The 14,826-nt window shown below is 40.6% G+C and overlaps 1 protein-coding gene across 1 annotated transcript in view; it reads right to left on the bottom strand.

The window, feature by feature from the left end:
- Positions 1 to 14,425, bottom strand: part of KCNG2 (potassium voltage-gated channel modifier subfamily G member 2) — a 54,819-nt gene extending 40,394 nt beyond the window's left edge. Inside the window, exon 1 of the mRNA XM_009277189.2 lies at positions 14,383 to 14,425. The gene's annotated coding sequence lies outside the window, so the exon portion shown is untranslated. The remainder of the gene's footprint in view (positions 1 to 14,382) is intronic.
- Between the last annotated feature and the right edge of the window lie 401 nt (positions 14,426 to 14,826).

Genomic DNA, 14,826 nt, shown 5'->3' with positions numbered 1-14,826 from the left:
AAAATAGTAAATAGCCTTCCTGATCCTGGACTGGTAAAGTGAGACAGAAGGATTTTAAACAAAACTGCATTCTCCAGGAATCACAACACAAAAACGCCCGTTTCCTCCAAACCCTAAAAATCCTACTATTCATCATATTTATACAAAACCAAAGCCCGGCTATAAAAAATAAGTAAAGCTAATCACCTTGATATCCCTTTCTGTAATACATATGCTAGGATCTCATGCTTTTGGCCTCTTGCCTCTGTTTTATGTATACTCTGCATTCCCACTGACTTAAGACAACTGGGAATTTGTTACAGTGAAAAGAAAATCAGGGTCATTGAATTCACCAGTCCATGACAGTAAAGCAAGCTACTTTTCATAATGTATATACAGGCATCATATGAGCATTAATTTGTAGCTATTTCAGAATGCCTGTGTATTATGTGTTTGTCACAGTCATAAAATGTTACAAATACACAGCTAATAAAGATGCTCAAACTGTAGATGCAGTCTTGCAATATGGACAGCCTACTTCCACCTAAATTAAGAAGGCTCATTTTAATTCTGGATACAGAACAGCGTAGAACGTCCTCGCTCTTTTTGCTTGTAAACCTGTTAAGATTTTCAGACTGATGGTTATTTTGCACACAGAGAACCAGCACTTCCTCAGCTCCAGCAGACCTACTGGATCCTGTGTGGTTCCACCGAATGAGAGGAAGAAAAGAAAGCAAAGAATTAGAAACTACTACAAAGGAGCCTTCCTGAACACCGACTCCAAAATTGTAGGGACAAGATGGGGACAAGGTGAGAGAACAGACAATGTATATCCTCATTTCTACCTCATCTCACGCTCCTAAACGCCCTTATTTCCACCCAAGAAAGACAGGAGCAGTGAAAGCTCCACTACCCCCAGCCAAGCCGTCCCAGACAGACAGCGGGGAGGAATTTTATAGCTGATACAGACACTTTCATTCCAAATTCTCCTGGTTGTGCCATAGTCGTTGCTGAGCAGCTCCCTTATGGACATCCGCTCTTACAGCCCTGTCAGTGCTTAACGCTCGCTCCCCTCAACCAAATCTTGAGCTCCACTTTTACTAAAGCATGAATAAAACACCTTCATCTATTAGCCTCCTTTCTGCTACTTTCCTAATAATGAAAAGGCAAAGGAGTCACTTGTGGTATCTTTTCTTACTTCTCATAATCTGGCAAATCTCTTCTCCTTTCTTTACTCTCTCTCCAAGTTATTCTCCACTAGAGCAACACACTTTTCCTCTTTTTATGGACCCTTTCACACCCAATAAATGTCTTACAGTATCAACTCACCATGCATCAGTTCCAGCTCCTCATTACCAGGTCCATTTTCTCTTCCACAGAGGCATACATAATTACATTTATGCGATATAGCGTACGTAAATCACCTATCATGTGGTCATATGTTCTAAAAAATTGACCTGCAATCGTTATCCACCGCGGAACTTCATCCCAATTATTTCTAGCCATCAAATCTAAGCCAAAAAGTCGAAAGTTGACTGAATATGGATTACTGAAGCTGGGTTTTGGAAACAGTAATTTGTCATTTATTTACCCAAGTCCCACTTTCAAAGCTATTGTGATCTCAATCCCACAGGCCTTGAAATTGATTTTTGAAAAAATGCTTAAATCACCTTTTCATCTGGCAAACTTTTCTTTGGTACTTGGTTCAGAAGTTCAGGTTCACCCTGTCTTTTCACGTACTGCTCTGTGCACTGTCGTCTGCTCTCCATCCTTGCTTACTGCTGCATGCTCTAATGCAACAGGGCTGGCGAGTTACTATTACCACACCGGGAATATGTGGGCAATAAATGAAATTTTCTTGACACTTTCAATAAGCAATGACGAATAGCTTTTTTAATTATCAAAACAGTAACAAAAATAAATGACATTTAAGGTTACATTTTCACCGCCTCCGTATTTGTATATACAAAATATGCCCACATAATTGTATCAGCTAATTAGCTATGCAGCTATTCAAATTCCTTTTCAAGTGCAGCTGTATATGCTCAAATGTAGATTTTTCATCTCTGAATGACAGTAAACATACAAACCAGAAGCCCGATGAAGATCTGGCTATTTAATCTAGAGGATATTGCGTATTAAGTAACACATTCTAAGTTTTAATATTGTAAATTGTTGTTATGGTATCCCTTTATACATTTGCAGTTTCTGCATGAAAAGAATCACACCTGATTCATTGAAAGTAAATCTGATCAGAGATTATTATAAAATTCAGAATGTGCAAAAGCTCCCACAAACAGAACAAGCAAACCTGTATAATTGGTGCATTCACAATTTATTTCAGAGTCATTCTGTTTTACTGACTTACATTCCTATTGTTCTTAAAACCTTTTCCTATGACTGATCTTATGCTCTAATAAATGTTACTTTAAATCCTCCCATTTCTTTTTGTTTAATTCTGCAAATTTTATTGCTTGAAACTTCCAGTAAGTATCTGCAACAGTTACATTTAACCTTCTATATGCCCCTCTTTCTCATATAATCATTTACCTTCTAGGACAAAGACTGGTATCAGACTTCCTTTCTTTTTATTAGGCTTCTTTCTTACTGCTAGATGGCATGTGTAACCCTTAGGCTTACAGTTTGCTAAGTTAACTAACTGTCAGCACTTTTCATCTTCCCTCAACTTCTTTTCCCTCCACAGATTTATCTCCATTGACTACCCTTGGCAGTTCTAAAAACTTTCAAAATTTGATCTGCTGAAATTCAACATCGGTGCAAGACGACATAAGGACAGTCTATAGCCTTGACAAGAGATAATGACAAATTTTGAGCACACATCTCTAATTAGTTTTGACTAGTCTTATTTCATCTGCCATTCAATGCCTAGAAGTATAACTGGGGCATACTACATAAACCATAAAACCAAAAGTGCATTCTTTTTGTAGAAAAATACATATTTCCTTCCCTCTCTTAGTCAATGAATAAGCAAACATTGCTAAGTTTTCTTTCTCCTCATCACTTTTACAATACTCCAGCTACTTTGAGGGAAATGACACCATCTGACTGCTTTCTCTAAAGGTAGATGGATACAGACTATTTTAACATCTCTTTATTTTCTTTTTTTCTTCAGGAGGGTGAGGCCAGCAAATTTTATACCAGACTACCAACATGCTGGAAAGTCAAAATTTAAGCAAATATTCTGTATGCCTCCTGCTCTAATTTTTGCTCTGAAAATGAGCATTGCTTATGTTGATTTGAAACGAGAAATAATGTGTGGCCATAGAAGGGACACATATATAGGAAAACAAAATCTGTCAGTTACACTGAGCTATTTTTGTCACATCTGGCCTTCTGGCTCTACTCCAACCACATCACTCTAGTTATGTCAGCGACTTACTACCATTTGCACACCAGCTCATGGCAGTGCTTCATGAGTTTTTCAAGGTGATTCACAGAGCACGAGATTAAGCTTAAGGTAGCTTCAAATGACAATAAAATGTGCAACTTGCCAGACCAAACACAACTTCTCTTTCTACTAAGCCCCAGTCTCCTCCTACCTGTGCTTCCCCTCCCAGCCTGCAGATCTTTCAGACCAGGAGGAAGGAGGTTATTTGAAGCATCAGCCTGCAGATGTTTCCAAGATGTGTCCACGGTTAAGGGAAGACTTTCCTTTGATTTTGTCCAGCTCAGGAGCACGTGAAAGTAAATGGACTTTTTTTTTTCATGATTCTTTCTTCTGCATTTAGTTACTTCTGAAATGCTTTCCAAATGTTTTCTCAGGGTTTGGCCTAAAATCTTGGTATGCTGCCTCCTAAAATTCTCCTCCAACATATGTTATTTGCCTTGAAGTTGACAGTGTCTTTCCACTTTGGAAAAAACTTCAGTCAGAGGAACCATGAGATTCTCTATTTCCAGACCAAATCCATTCAATTATCAAGGAAAGAATTAGGTCTTCTACAAAACCAAGTTAGGGCACCCATGGAGGAAGCTGATGTGCTAAATAAGGAAGTGCCATTTTGCACAGCGCCTTTTCAGAGCCGAACTGCCATATGCTGCTGTCTACCCCTCCTTCACTCGCATCCTCTCTGGAGGAAATCAGCTCTGTGTCCTTCAGGCCACTAGCTCAGTCTTCCCAAAATCGTGAGTACTTTACAACTGGTACCTAGTTGCAGGCTAATGTCTTTTCACCCCACCCCAAGGTGCTGAAATATGTTTTCAGCGCTTTAGGCACCCTTGAAAGGAGCAGATCATCTTTTCCACACGTTGCACCAGGTGATGCAACAGGGACAGAGGCTCCTCTGAGGGTCCATGGCAGGCTGACTCACAGACACGAAGTGGTTGATGGGGAGAAGTGACAGTCTCTCACTCCACGTGTGACACTGTCTTTTTGTCTCTGATTCATTGTGAGTAGCACGTGGGGTTGAGGATGTGGAGGGAAAGCCACAGTGGTGTTCTGATTCCGTTGCGCTGCATCAAGGGAGCAGGTGAGAGAGGCAGTGGGAGAAGAGCTAAAGCTCTGCTAGGCCCGGCCTAAATCTAACCCTGTAACACATGTTATAACAAAACAACAGCTTCACTGTGTCATTAAGGCTGAGCAGTACCTTCTGTGTAAAGACAGAATCTTCAAAGTGTTCTACAACACCAATGCCCATAAGGAGTCAGGACTGCCTAGTGCAATAATACTCAAAGCTCTTATAGCTTGGTCCCTATCTTCTCTAGCCACGCATGCACCCAACCACTAGCTTCCCAGCCCTTCCCAGGTGCAATAAACCTATTGCCCTCAAAAAGCTTTGAAATGGAAGCTCCAGCCAAGAACTTCCCCTTGCAACCTCACCTAAGCCTTCTCTCCTGCCAAGTCCTGCATGCCAGGTCACAGAAGGCACTCCTAACACCACCTCCCTGGCTGCCTGCCTTGTCCTCCCCTCCAAAGGGACTTTGGCATCACTTCCTGCACATCTTGCCTCCACAAAGCTCCAAGGGACTTGCCTCTCTCTCTCACACCCATGCCTGCCACTCCACTCAAGAAAATAAAAAAAAAAAAGATGGAAGTCAGAGGCCAGGTTTCATACTTCTTCCCTCTCTCCCCTCAAGAAGCAGAGAGACTGTCCCTCCAGGGAAAGGCAGGCACTGGCAGCAGCCAGAACCGTATCAGAGGCAGTAAGTGCAACGGCAAGGAAGAAAGCACCCAATCTGACACACAAACACACATTTCATTAATGAGCTTTGTCTCATTTTCTGTTAAAAATGTTTAGTTTCCTTTAGGGCTATGGATTTAACAACCTCTACTGCTACCATGTTGATTGTTTCAGAGACACTTTAAGGCATCTCAGAACACACAGTAAAAAATGCAGGTGGAAAATAAAAATGGATAAATGAAACTGCTTTTACATAATTACAAAAACCTAACCATAATTGTACTAATATCGTACTTATTGCTGTGCTGTTGAGAACCCACTGGTGTAGCAGAAATGTAACATGGGTGAGTAAGCAACACAAAAATGTTTTTAAATCCATCCTCAGATCCCTGGAAACCACATGTTGTTTCCTGGCACTCCAACACTTACCAGTTGGCTTGGATAACATAACAGAAATGGCAGAGGGATACCCATTTCATTATCGCATTCATTCATTATCTTTCATCCTCACTCTCACTGGATGAGAAGCAAGCTACATACCACCACCAATACAGGGCGCAGTATCATGCTCCCTCTCACCTTTGCCTTCGCAATCCAGACCCAAGAGTTTCTGGCACAGGTGGCACAGCTTCAGCATGGGAGTTGAAGGGAACACCCAGCCAAGAAGTCAGAGCACTGCCCCAGATGTTCAGGATCAGAGGTTTTCGCTCCAGAGGACAACTTAGTTCCCAGTCTCACGGCTCCAGCTCAACGGCACTGTTGTCCCATCTCACTGCCCTTCCAAAGAAAACAGCAGGCTCAGCTCTGTCCTTTCAAAGGACTGAAGGCAACTACCCCTGAAGACCACCCCATTTTAATGGGACTCAGGGAAGTACCTGCTCACAGCTTTGACTCAGCCTTGGCTATGTGGCAGGGGTTCAGAAACACTCCTGCGGAGAAAAAAACCCAAAAGATAATGATAATGTCTAGCCTGGAGCACTTTCTGCCTTCTGCGAACAGGCACAAAACCTGGCCGTATCCTGAATGTACGCTAAAGATATCGAGATGCCTGTTTTCCTGCCTGTCCCCACACTTTCTAGTACTCTGGTTTCCAGAGAACAGAAACTCAGCTGTGCAGGCTGCAGAAAAGCTTTGGGTCACGCTACACAACTCAAGTTGAGTAACCAGGGAGCAGGACAGGGAGGCGTTACGGAACAGATCCGTTCAGGGGCTCACCTGTAGTGCACACGCATGGCGTGGGCAGCACAGAAACCAAACATGGAGCTTAGGAGTTCATTCAGAAACCTGAAGTCAGGCATTGCCGGGCCTAGCTTGTAAGGACCTACACCTTTTTTCAGAGGCAGCCCTATGAATATGCAGCTGATAACTGTGAGGCCACTTTAGGTGGCTCTTTGAGACACCTGTTATCCCTGTGAATGGGTAAGTGAATGCACAAAATGAATGGAGACGAAACTCATGCTCGTGACAACAGAGGACAGAAAATAATGCCAGATGTACGGATAAACAGCCTGAATACTGTTGTTCTACTTTGACCTGGTACCATTTTAAGTCAAAATACCAGTCTGTGCAATTTTACACTAACTTATTTTAAGTGAAAGTGGATCATTACGCTTATATTATGACTATTTGAATACATTTAACGGCCAGCTGAAATTCCAGCAATGAATGGCTCAAAGTCAGATCACCTCTACTAGCTTTCATAAATGGAAATAGGATGGAAAAATCAGTAGCTAATACAACACAATCCACAGGAAGGTTCAAGGAACCTCATAATACACAACCATGACATATCCTGCTCTTAGGAGCAGTTTGCTCCTAAACCTAAACACTGCGTTTTCATTTGCATTCTGAAAATAAAGGGTCTGATTTCTTTTATACCTTTCTATGCTATTTAATATAACTGCAGCTGTGTCTCTTGCTTCATTATTTTGCACTGAAATCTCCAGCGATGCATAGAATAACTTAAAAATTGTAGAGTAGGATCTTTCTGTGATACAATTACTTCTTCTTCCTTTTTAATAATGGTCCACTTTTGAGAATGCCAAGAGTGGTATAAACTGACATACTCCAGTGGATTCTCAAGATTCATGGAAAAAGATAATTAAGAAAATATTGCTCTCTGTCAGGATTGCAAATTATTTCTGTTAATTCCTCTGAGATCTGTACTCTGTCTCCTCAACAGTTCTGCCTGCAATTGAGGTTGGTTGAGCTAAGGAAGGTACACAGGCAATAACTAGGTTATTGAGAAGGAAAGCACTATCAAACCTGTTAAGTAGGTCATTATGGGCCTCATATAGCTCTTGTGACAAAGTTCAAGGCCAGGACTGCAGCATACGATGCCAGGACCCTGCAGAGATCTCTGAAGTGATGGTGGCGAAGAGTACTGGAAAGAAAGATGAAATCTATCCTGTCTAAGCTACTGCTAACACCATGAAGGCCAGGACGGTGGTAATGGGCTTCTTTCTTTCTTCCAGGGAGATGCAATCAGAGTTTAAACAAGTATTAATCTGCACAGCTCACCAACTGCACGCGCCACCATTGAGCCTACTGTTACCTCACTCCTTGTGCTTGCTAGCCTTCTACAATAAACACTACCCTTAGCTTATAGTTATAATTGGTTAATTTACCCATACTTCCAGGGGTAAAAGAAGAACAAATAGACACTGTCCTTTTTGCAAGGATATTCAAGCATGAATAATCAGAACAAAGGATGCCAAGGAAGCAAAAAGCGGGGGGGAAAGAAAATCATGTCACCAACTCTCTTTGATCTTTAGATCATGCTTGAAAAATCTTCTCAACCGAGAAGGAGACAAGAAAAGTCCAGGGAAACGCTGACTCCAGAAACTTCAGAAAAGAATCAGGCTGCTGCCATTACACATGACAAATCCTCATCTGACTTTGGTTTTTCACCCTGATACATGCATATAGCAATGTACCCCCTTATAACACTTCTTTTATAAGCAGCTCAATTAATCCAGTTCATTAAAACATATTGAAGTATGAGTCTTGGATCATACACTGGTCTTCTCTCACTTAAGCTAAAGATGGATCCCTTCATTTGGGGAATAAATTAATTCTAGACAATCTTAAAAAAAAAAAAGGAAAAAAAATCCAGCATTTAGAATTGTAGTAGGTTGTTGCATAAGGGGCCATGTTTGATATGAAACAAAAAAGCTATTTCTGAGAAGCATGCACATACACATGTACAGCATTTGAACAGGTGTTATTTGTCACAGTCTACCACAGACACTATCAGAGCTTACAGAGAAACACAATGTCTATTAAAAATTATTCACTACGCTTATTAACATGACAAAGCATACGAACTGTGAACTAGTAATTAGAATGTATAAGATTTAATAAATGAAAGGTTTTTAAATGTTCTGTAAGGACCCATTCTTGAAACCCCTTACTTGCATGAGTCCATCAGCTTCAGGACACCGATGTATTCAGTAGGATTGTTTGTATGAATAAGAATTACTCATAAAGGGTGAAGTCTGGCAGGATTAGGCACTGAACGTAAGCTCTTTTCACAAATTTTTATTTTAAAGCTAGAAAAGAAATAAAATCAGAAGTTTTACTCTTGCTTAGCCCAAGGGCAATATATTATTAATCCATAACTCTGAGGGGTTTAACTCCAGACCACAGCACAAGTACAAAGAAATACAAGAACAAACATCTAGGACTGAGATGTGCTCTCATTTATCTGGACAGGCTCCTTTGATTTACCTCAGCATAGCCAAGAAGAACATTTCCCTGCCATCTAGCCAGGAATTGCTCCCATTGCAGAGCCCCTAACAGCAGTCTGCAGAACAAATTCAAGTCCTTCTGCAGCCAGAGGAAGCCTTCACAGCATGAAGCTTCATAAAACCCCCAGGAGAGGCTGAACTCAGCATAAGGGTTTAATACTAAATTTAATACTAAACCGAGAAATATTTTAGTGACATTTACATTGAAGAATATACACACAAAAGGGGAGATTCGCAATCTACAATTATCAAATGCTGGGACTCTCAAAAGCGTGGAGGATATGCTGCTTCTACTCTCGGTGGATAAAGAAAAGGTTGTGCATACTGTGCATTTCCAAGCCCCAAAGGACCCAACCTTCCGTTTCTAAATCAATAGGTATAAAATGGAGCCTTATACCTGCTTCAAGACTATTTCAACTTGTCATGAAAAGACTTTTTAAATTTCTCTTATTTCTCTCTTTCATATGTAACCCTGATCAGCTTCCCTTATCATATATATTTTCAAAGGTTTTCACAGGTTTTAGAGTCATACTCAGAAAAGTCCTTCCTGAAACACCTTTGATGACTTTACAGACATCTAGTAACATTAAAAACTACAGCTCAAAGGCAAACCTGAATAAATGACCTTGAAAAACATGAGAGACAAGAACACAGCAAAAAAATTATTCTAGGTACAGAACATATAGCAAATCATAGAATCACAGAATCATTTAGGTTGGAAAAGCCCTTTAAAATCATCAGGTCCAACCACTAACCTAGCACTGCCAAGTCCACCACTACACCATGTCCAAGCACCACAAACCACTTCCCTGGGCAGCCTGTTCCAATGCTTGACAACCCTTTCAGTGAAGAAATTTTTCCTCATGTCCAATCTAAACCTCCCCTGGCGCAACTTGAGGCCATTTCCTCTTGTCCTATTGCTAGTTACTTGGGAGAAGAGACCGACACCCACCTCGCTACAACCTCCTGTCAGGTAGTTGTAGAGAGCGATGAGGTCTCCCCTCAGCCTCCTTTTCTCCAGGCTAAACAACCCCAGTTCCCTCAGCCGCTCCTTGTAAGACTCGTGCTCTAGACCCCTCACCAGCTTTGTTGTATCAACTGTATCTGAACTAGAACTGGTATGACTGGAGTTGTTCCTGCCTTATTGTAGACATTGTGGAGACATCCCTAAGGCGCTGATGTGGTACCATGACTTCCCCTTAATCAACAAACACGAGTTCAACTGAATGACAAGCTGGAAAAGATACATAAAACTTAGCTGGGAACTAAGACTGAATATATTAACGTGAGTACTGCCACAGGAACTGTCTCCATGATTAAACATAACAGGGTCAGGATTTTACTGTCTGCTTCTGGATATTGAAAGACATCATCTAAATTATATAATTCAAAGTAAGCATACCCATACACATCAATAGAAACAACAAACAAGCCTCTTGCGGCTTCACTGATTGCTTAGGTCTGGCAGGTAAGACTGGTCATTATTCTGAGCACGGGGGTAAGCTCAGAACTAGGTCAATGTGCGTTATTGTAAACAAATTTAACAGCTCAGCTGAACAAGAACGTCTTGCAGCCTGAAAAGATGGCAAAAGGTCCAGTAATGGTAACAAAGTGGTACTAGCCTGTCCATGGAGACACATAGCAAGTCTCCGCCATCAAAATATAACTGCAAATTCACCACAAGAAAAAAATATAAGATGAAAGGAAGCATGAAATAAGGAAAGATGGTGTCAATTTTGATGATCTATCATAATCTTCATTAACTAGAAGCATGTTACGGTGATCTCCAAAAGGAATCATTTCTGATGTCAGAAACTAAAATTTCTGACGATGTGCTCCATGTCCTGGAAATATCTGCTTTTTAAAGTATTTCCTCCTTAACTCAATAACATTATCAAAGGCAGTTTGTGAGGAAAGAGAATTTATTCTTGAGAGCCAAGCAAAAATTTCATCCTGGCAGGTCAGAATAAAGTAGAATCCTAACCCACACAGACTTTAGCCTTGGAATAATATTTGAAAAGCTCTAAACTAAAGAGACTTGGGTTTCACAGAGTTTTGCTGAATGAATTTATATTGTGATTGCAGAGTCTCCATGGAGGCTCTGGCTTCCTGGCTTTACCAGTTGAAAAAACTGCACTGATAATCTGAAGGAAAGCAACTGTTTTCTCCTGCTGTCCATCACAATCCGTTCAACACAGAGTACCTAGGATTCTTGTACTTCACTCTGAGAAGTTCAAAAACCCCCCATCTTCCCTCAAGCTCAGTCTATCCTTTATCCTATTATTTTGACTGTTCAACGATTTACAGTATTGACAATGCACTTTCTCTAGCAATTGTTTCCATGTAATTTCCAAAGCAGGATGTTCCTCTTCTTAAAAATATAAAAAACCCCCAGAACATTTCTCTACACACTGAAAAATCCATCCATCAGTGTGATAATCAACTTCAGCTCCTGGCTGACATTGCTTCACACCACCCGTGCAAGCAACATGACTTCAACTCATTAATGGGAATCACATATCATTTCCTTCATTAACGTACATCACTTGTGTGGTTAAACCAGCACATTCCCATTGTTGCTGATGCTGAATATAGCGTTCTTATCTTGTTGCTCACCCAGTTCAGTGTCGCTTCAGCTGTAACCAAATTTTGAGTTTAGCTGTGAATGAAATCATTCCAGCTCAGGCCAGTAACAGCCCAGTAATCCCAAACCCACCTGAACCAGCAGCAGTATAAGGCACAGAAACCAGGGCTCATGATCCATGTGCTGCTGAGCCCAAGGCAAGGGGGGGACCGAGGGGGAGGAGGAGGCAAAAGGGAGAGACTGAGAGATGATGCAAACTTTCACACCTTCAAAGTCACCATAGTAAGCACGTCTGCCCTAAGAGATACCTGTTTTCAGTGGAACGACTAACCAAGCAGTATTTTCCTTGATTCAAAGCTGGTTTGATGTGACAAAGATTTAAAAGCAATAGCTTAGGTCCAGTTCTAACTGGAGAAATTAAAAAGCATGTGGAAATGAGCTTCCCCTTCAGGATCCAGTTCCGTTTGACACCCTGGATAGATAAAAACCCAAAGTCTCAGAAATGAGCTAGATTTGAAGAAGTTAGGTATATTTTTTCAGGGGTACAAGGCTTGGCACAAAAAATTATTCTCACAGCTGTGCCAAATTCCTGGAGGATGGTTTATCCTAAATCTGACTGGTCTACTTCTCCTCTTTCCTTCATCTGTCCAGTCTCTCCTTAAACATTTTAAAATTACAGATGTCTTGTAATTCAGACAGTGGGGTAAATATGCATAAAATGATGACGCTTGTGAGGAATTTGCTTCACAGCCAACACACAATGCCTGCTTTACAGTACATCTGAGAAACCTCATTTTCAGCTCATTCCAATAATGTGTCTGACTAGAAACATTTAAAAAAAAAAAAAATCACAGGATGGCAAGAGATATACACATTCAGAATGGCTCTTCTCAGAAAACAAACACGTTTATCATTCCTCTCCAAAGTTCCCAGGGGACCATGCTCAAATCCCAGGTGTACCAAGCAAAGCCAACGTAGTGGTGGGCTTGGCAGTGTTAGGGTAAAAGTTGGACTCGATGATCTTAAGGGTCTTTTCCAACCTAAATGATTCTATGATTCTATTATGCGTCAGTACCCCTCTCCACCTGGGGAGTGACGGAGTTCAGGTGGAGAAGGGTATCACCAGCACACCCACAGCTGTTCCTGTGGAGCTCCCATTCACTCTCTCAGGGTGAGCAGTGGGCATCCTGGCACAAGACAGCCGTGCACACAGACAACGCTGGATCTCAACCATTATTCCCTGCCCAGCTGATATCAGCCTATTTATTCTTCTAATGGAGCCATTTATGGAAGGCTGAGACAAATGGTTCTAACTTAGTTGTCAAAGAACCCCACACCATTAATATTTACAAAGTGCTTCTTGTGGGTGCCATCTCAGTCTAAACACTATTTGTTTCTTCAAGAAACACAAAGCTCTGAAAAAGAAGAGGAGCATAACCTCCATAATCACCAGCATATGTAATTCTTCATCTTTTGAAACAACACTGAAAGGATGCATTTTTAATGCTTTATTTTTGTTTTGTCTCCGTTGCTTTAATATTCCTAGAATCTTGAGTACAACATTTTTCCTTTTAAATGCTCATGTTCTTTCCCATTTGTCTAATATTGATTTACCTCCTGCCAGTTGTGCAGAACTCTAATTTAACACGCTTTAGTTGGATCCCTTGTTTTCAACAATCTTCACGAATGCTACCAAGAGAGCTCAGAAAACGAAAGACGCTAGTTAACCAAGCAGCACAGAGCATGGAGAACCATTATTTGTGTAGATATCCTGTAAACATAGTGGCTTTATGTTTATTTTTACCAATAGCTGGCATCACAGTTAACAGTTTTAATTATCCTTATTTAGAGTCCTGAAAGACGACAAGAAAGAGATCATTTGGGACCTTTTCTACTCAGGAGCAGGAACACATTAAAGTGACTTGATTCAATTACAGTCATTTAAACTCTTTATTTAGTTTTCTACCATTTGGAAAAAATACCACAAACCTCTGATTTGCTTTAAAGTTTTAGATTTTATCACCAAATGGTTGTGAAATGGCAAATTTGTTGGTATAACCTGAATGATTATCAGAGGTGTCAGTTCCTCTTAAGAAGCTGGGAGACCATATACTTCTCGTCATTTTCCAGGGTAAAAAAACATAAAGAGATTTTAAATATTTAATAAGAAGAAGAATGCTCCAGAAATTGCTCTTCAGTGGAATACATGCACCTAAGGCTAGAGGAAGCACTGAAAGTTTTAAAAAGTAAAGCACTCATCCTAAAGCACATCAGCTTTTAGTAAGACATCACAGATGATTTTTGAGTTGGTAAGGGCAGAAGGACAACATTAAGAAAGCAGAGGGACTCTGGCCCCTCTCTCATCTCGAGTAACATGGGGAGCGTCCGCCCATTCTGCTGGGAAGTCAGGGGAAAGCCACTCATCTTGCATCAGCCAATATGACCAGCACCAGAGTCTTCAGAAATGTTATTTTTTTATTCTGCTTAACCATTTAACCACACTGCACAGAATCTTAATTTGCCTTGGTATCTTAGTCCCATTGAAAAAGAAAAAAGCGAGAAGCAAGGAAAAGATCTTCCACAGGCAAGACGTTACACAAGAGGAACAGAAGCAACATGACTTTCCGTATGGCTAAACTACCTCCTGAAATGTGATGTAGGTTCAGCTGTGATGCAGAATAAGAATACACCAGAAAGCAGTACAAAGTAACTTGAAGTTGTCAGGTTTAATTAATAGGTACCTAAAAATGCCTGACTGACTTAAACAAAGCATTAAGGTCCTATTGATTATAAAAGGTGTCATAATCAATCTGATGAAGACATTAATCAGAGTAGGGAAACAAGCAAGTCACATAACTCAAAACTGATGTCTTAATTAAGCAAATAAGCTACTAGATGCAATGCAAAGCACACTGAATATTTAAAGAAGTACCTGGCCAGAGCTGATATGGCTTCTTCATTTTTTTAGTAGAGCTACAAAAAATTTGAAAAGAAACAATCTCAACCCTTATCACTTATATACGTCTGACAAAGTTTTTGATCCCCCTGCTGAGACCCATCTGTATCACAAATTTAACACGCTGGTCCTTGACTGCCTATGTCATTTTTAAAATAGGAGAAAGGCTCCTCAATCACTTAGACCTTTAGAAAATATTTAAGAGTTTTCACTACCTCCAGTTTTCTGTTTCTTCCCTTAATACCATTCAAATTGAACATGTATTTTTATCATCTGTTCAGTCTTAAAATGCTGTCTCTCTTTCTGCCTTGCAAACAACCTGAGGACACAGTGATCACATCCAGTTCGGTCTTTCCTTTGATTGCTCAAAACAAGCAATCAAATAGCTGTCTACATGCAAGTTCACAAGCTAAAAGCTAT

This window comes from Aptenodytes forsteri, unplaced genomic scaffold (assembly GCF_000699145.1).
Source record: "Aptenodytes forsteri isolate BGI_AS27 unplaced genomic scaffold, ASM69914v1 Scaffold338, whole genome shotgun sequence".
Taxonomy (NCBI): Eukaryota; Metazoa; Chordata; class Aves; order Sphenisciformes; family Spheniscidae; genus Aptenodytes; species Aptenodytes forsteri.
Note: the sequence above shows the minus strand (reverse complement) of the source record. Positions and strands in the feature narration are given on the sequence as shown.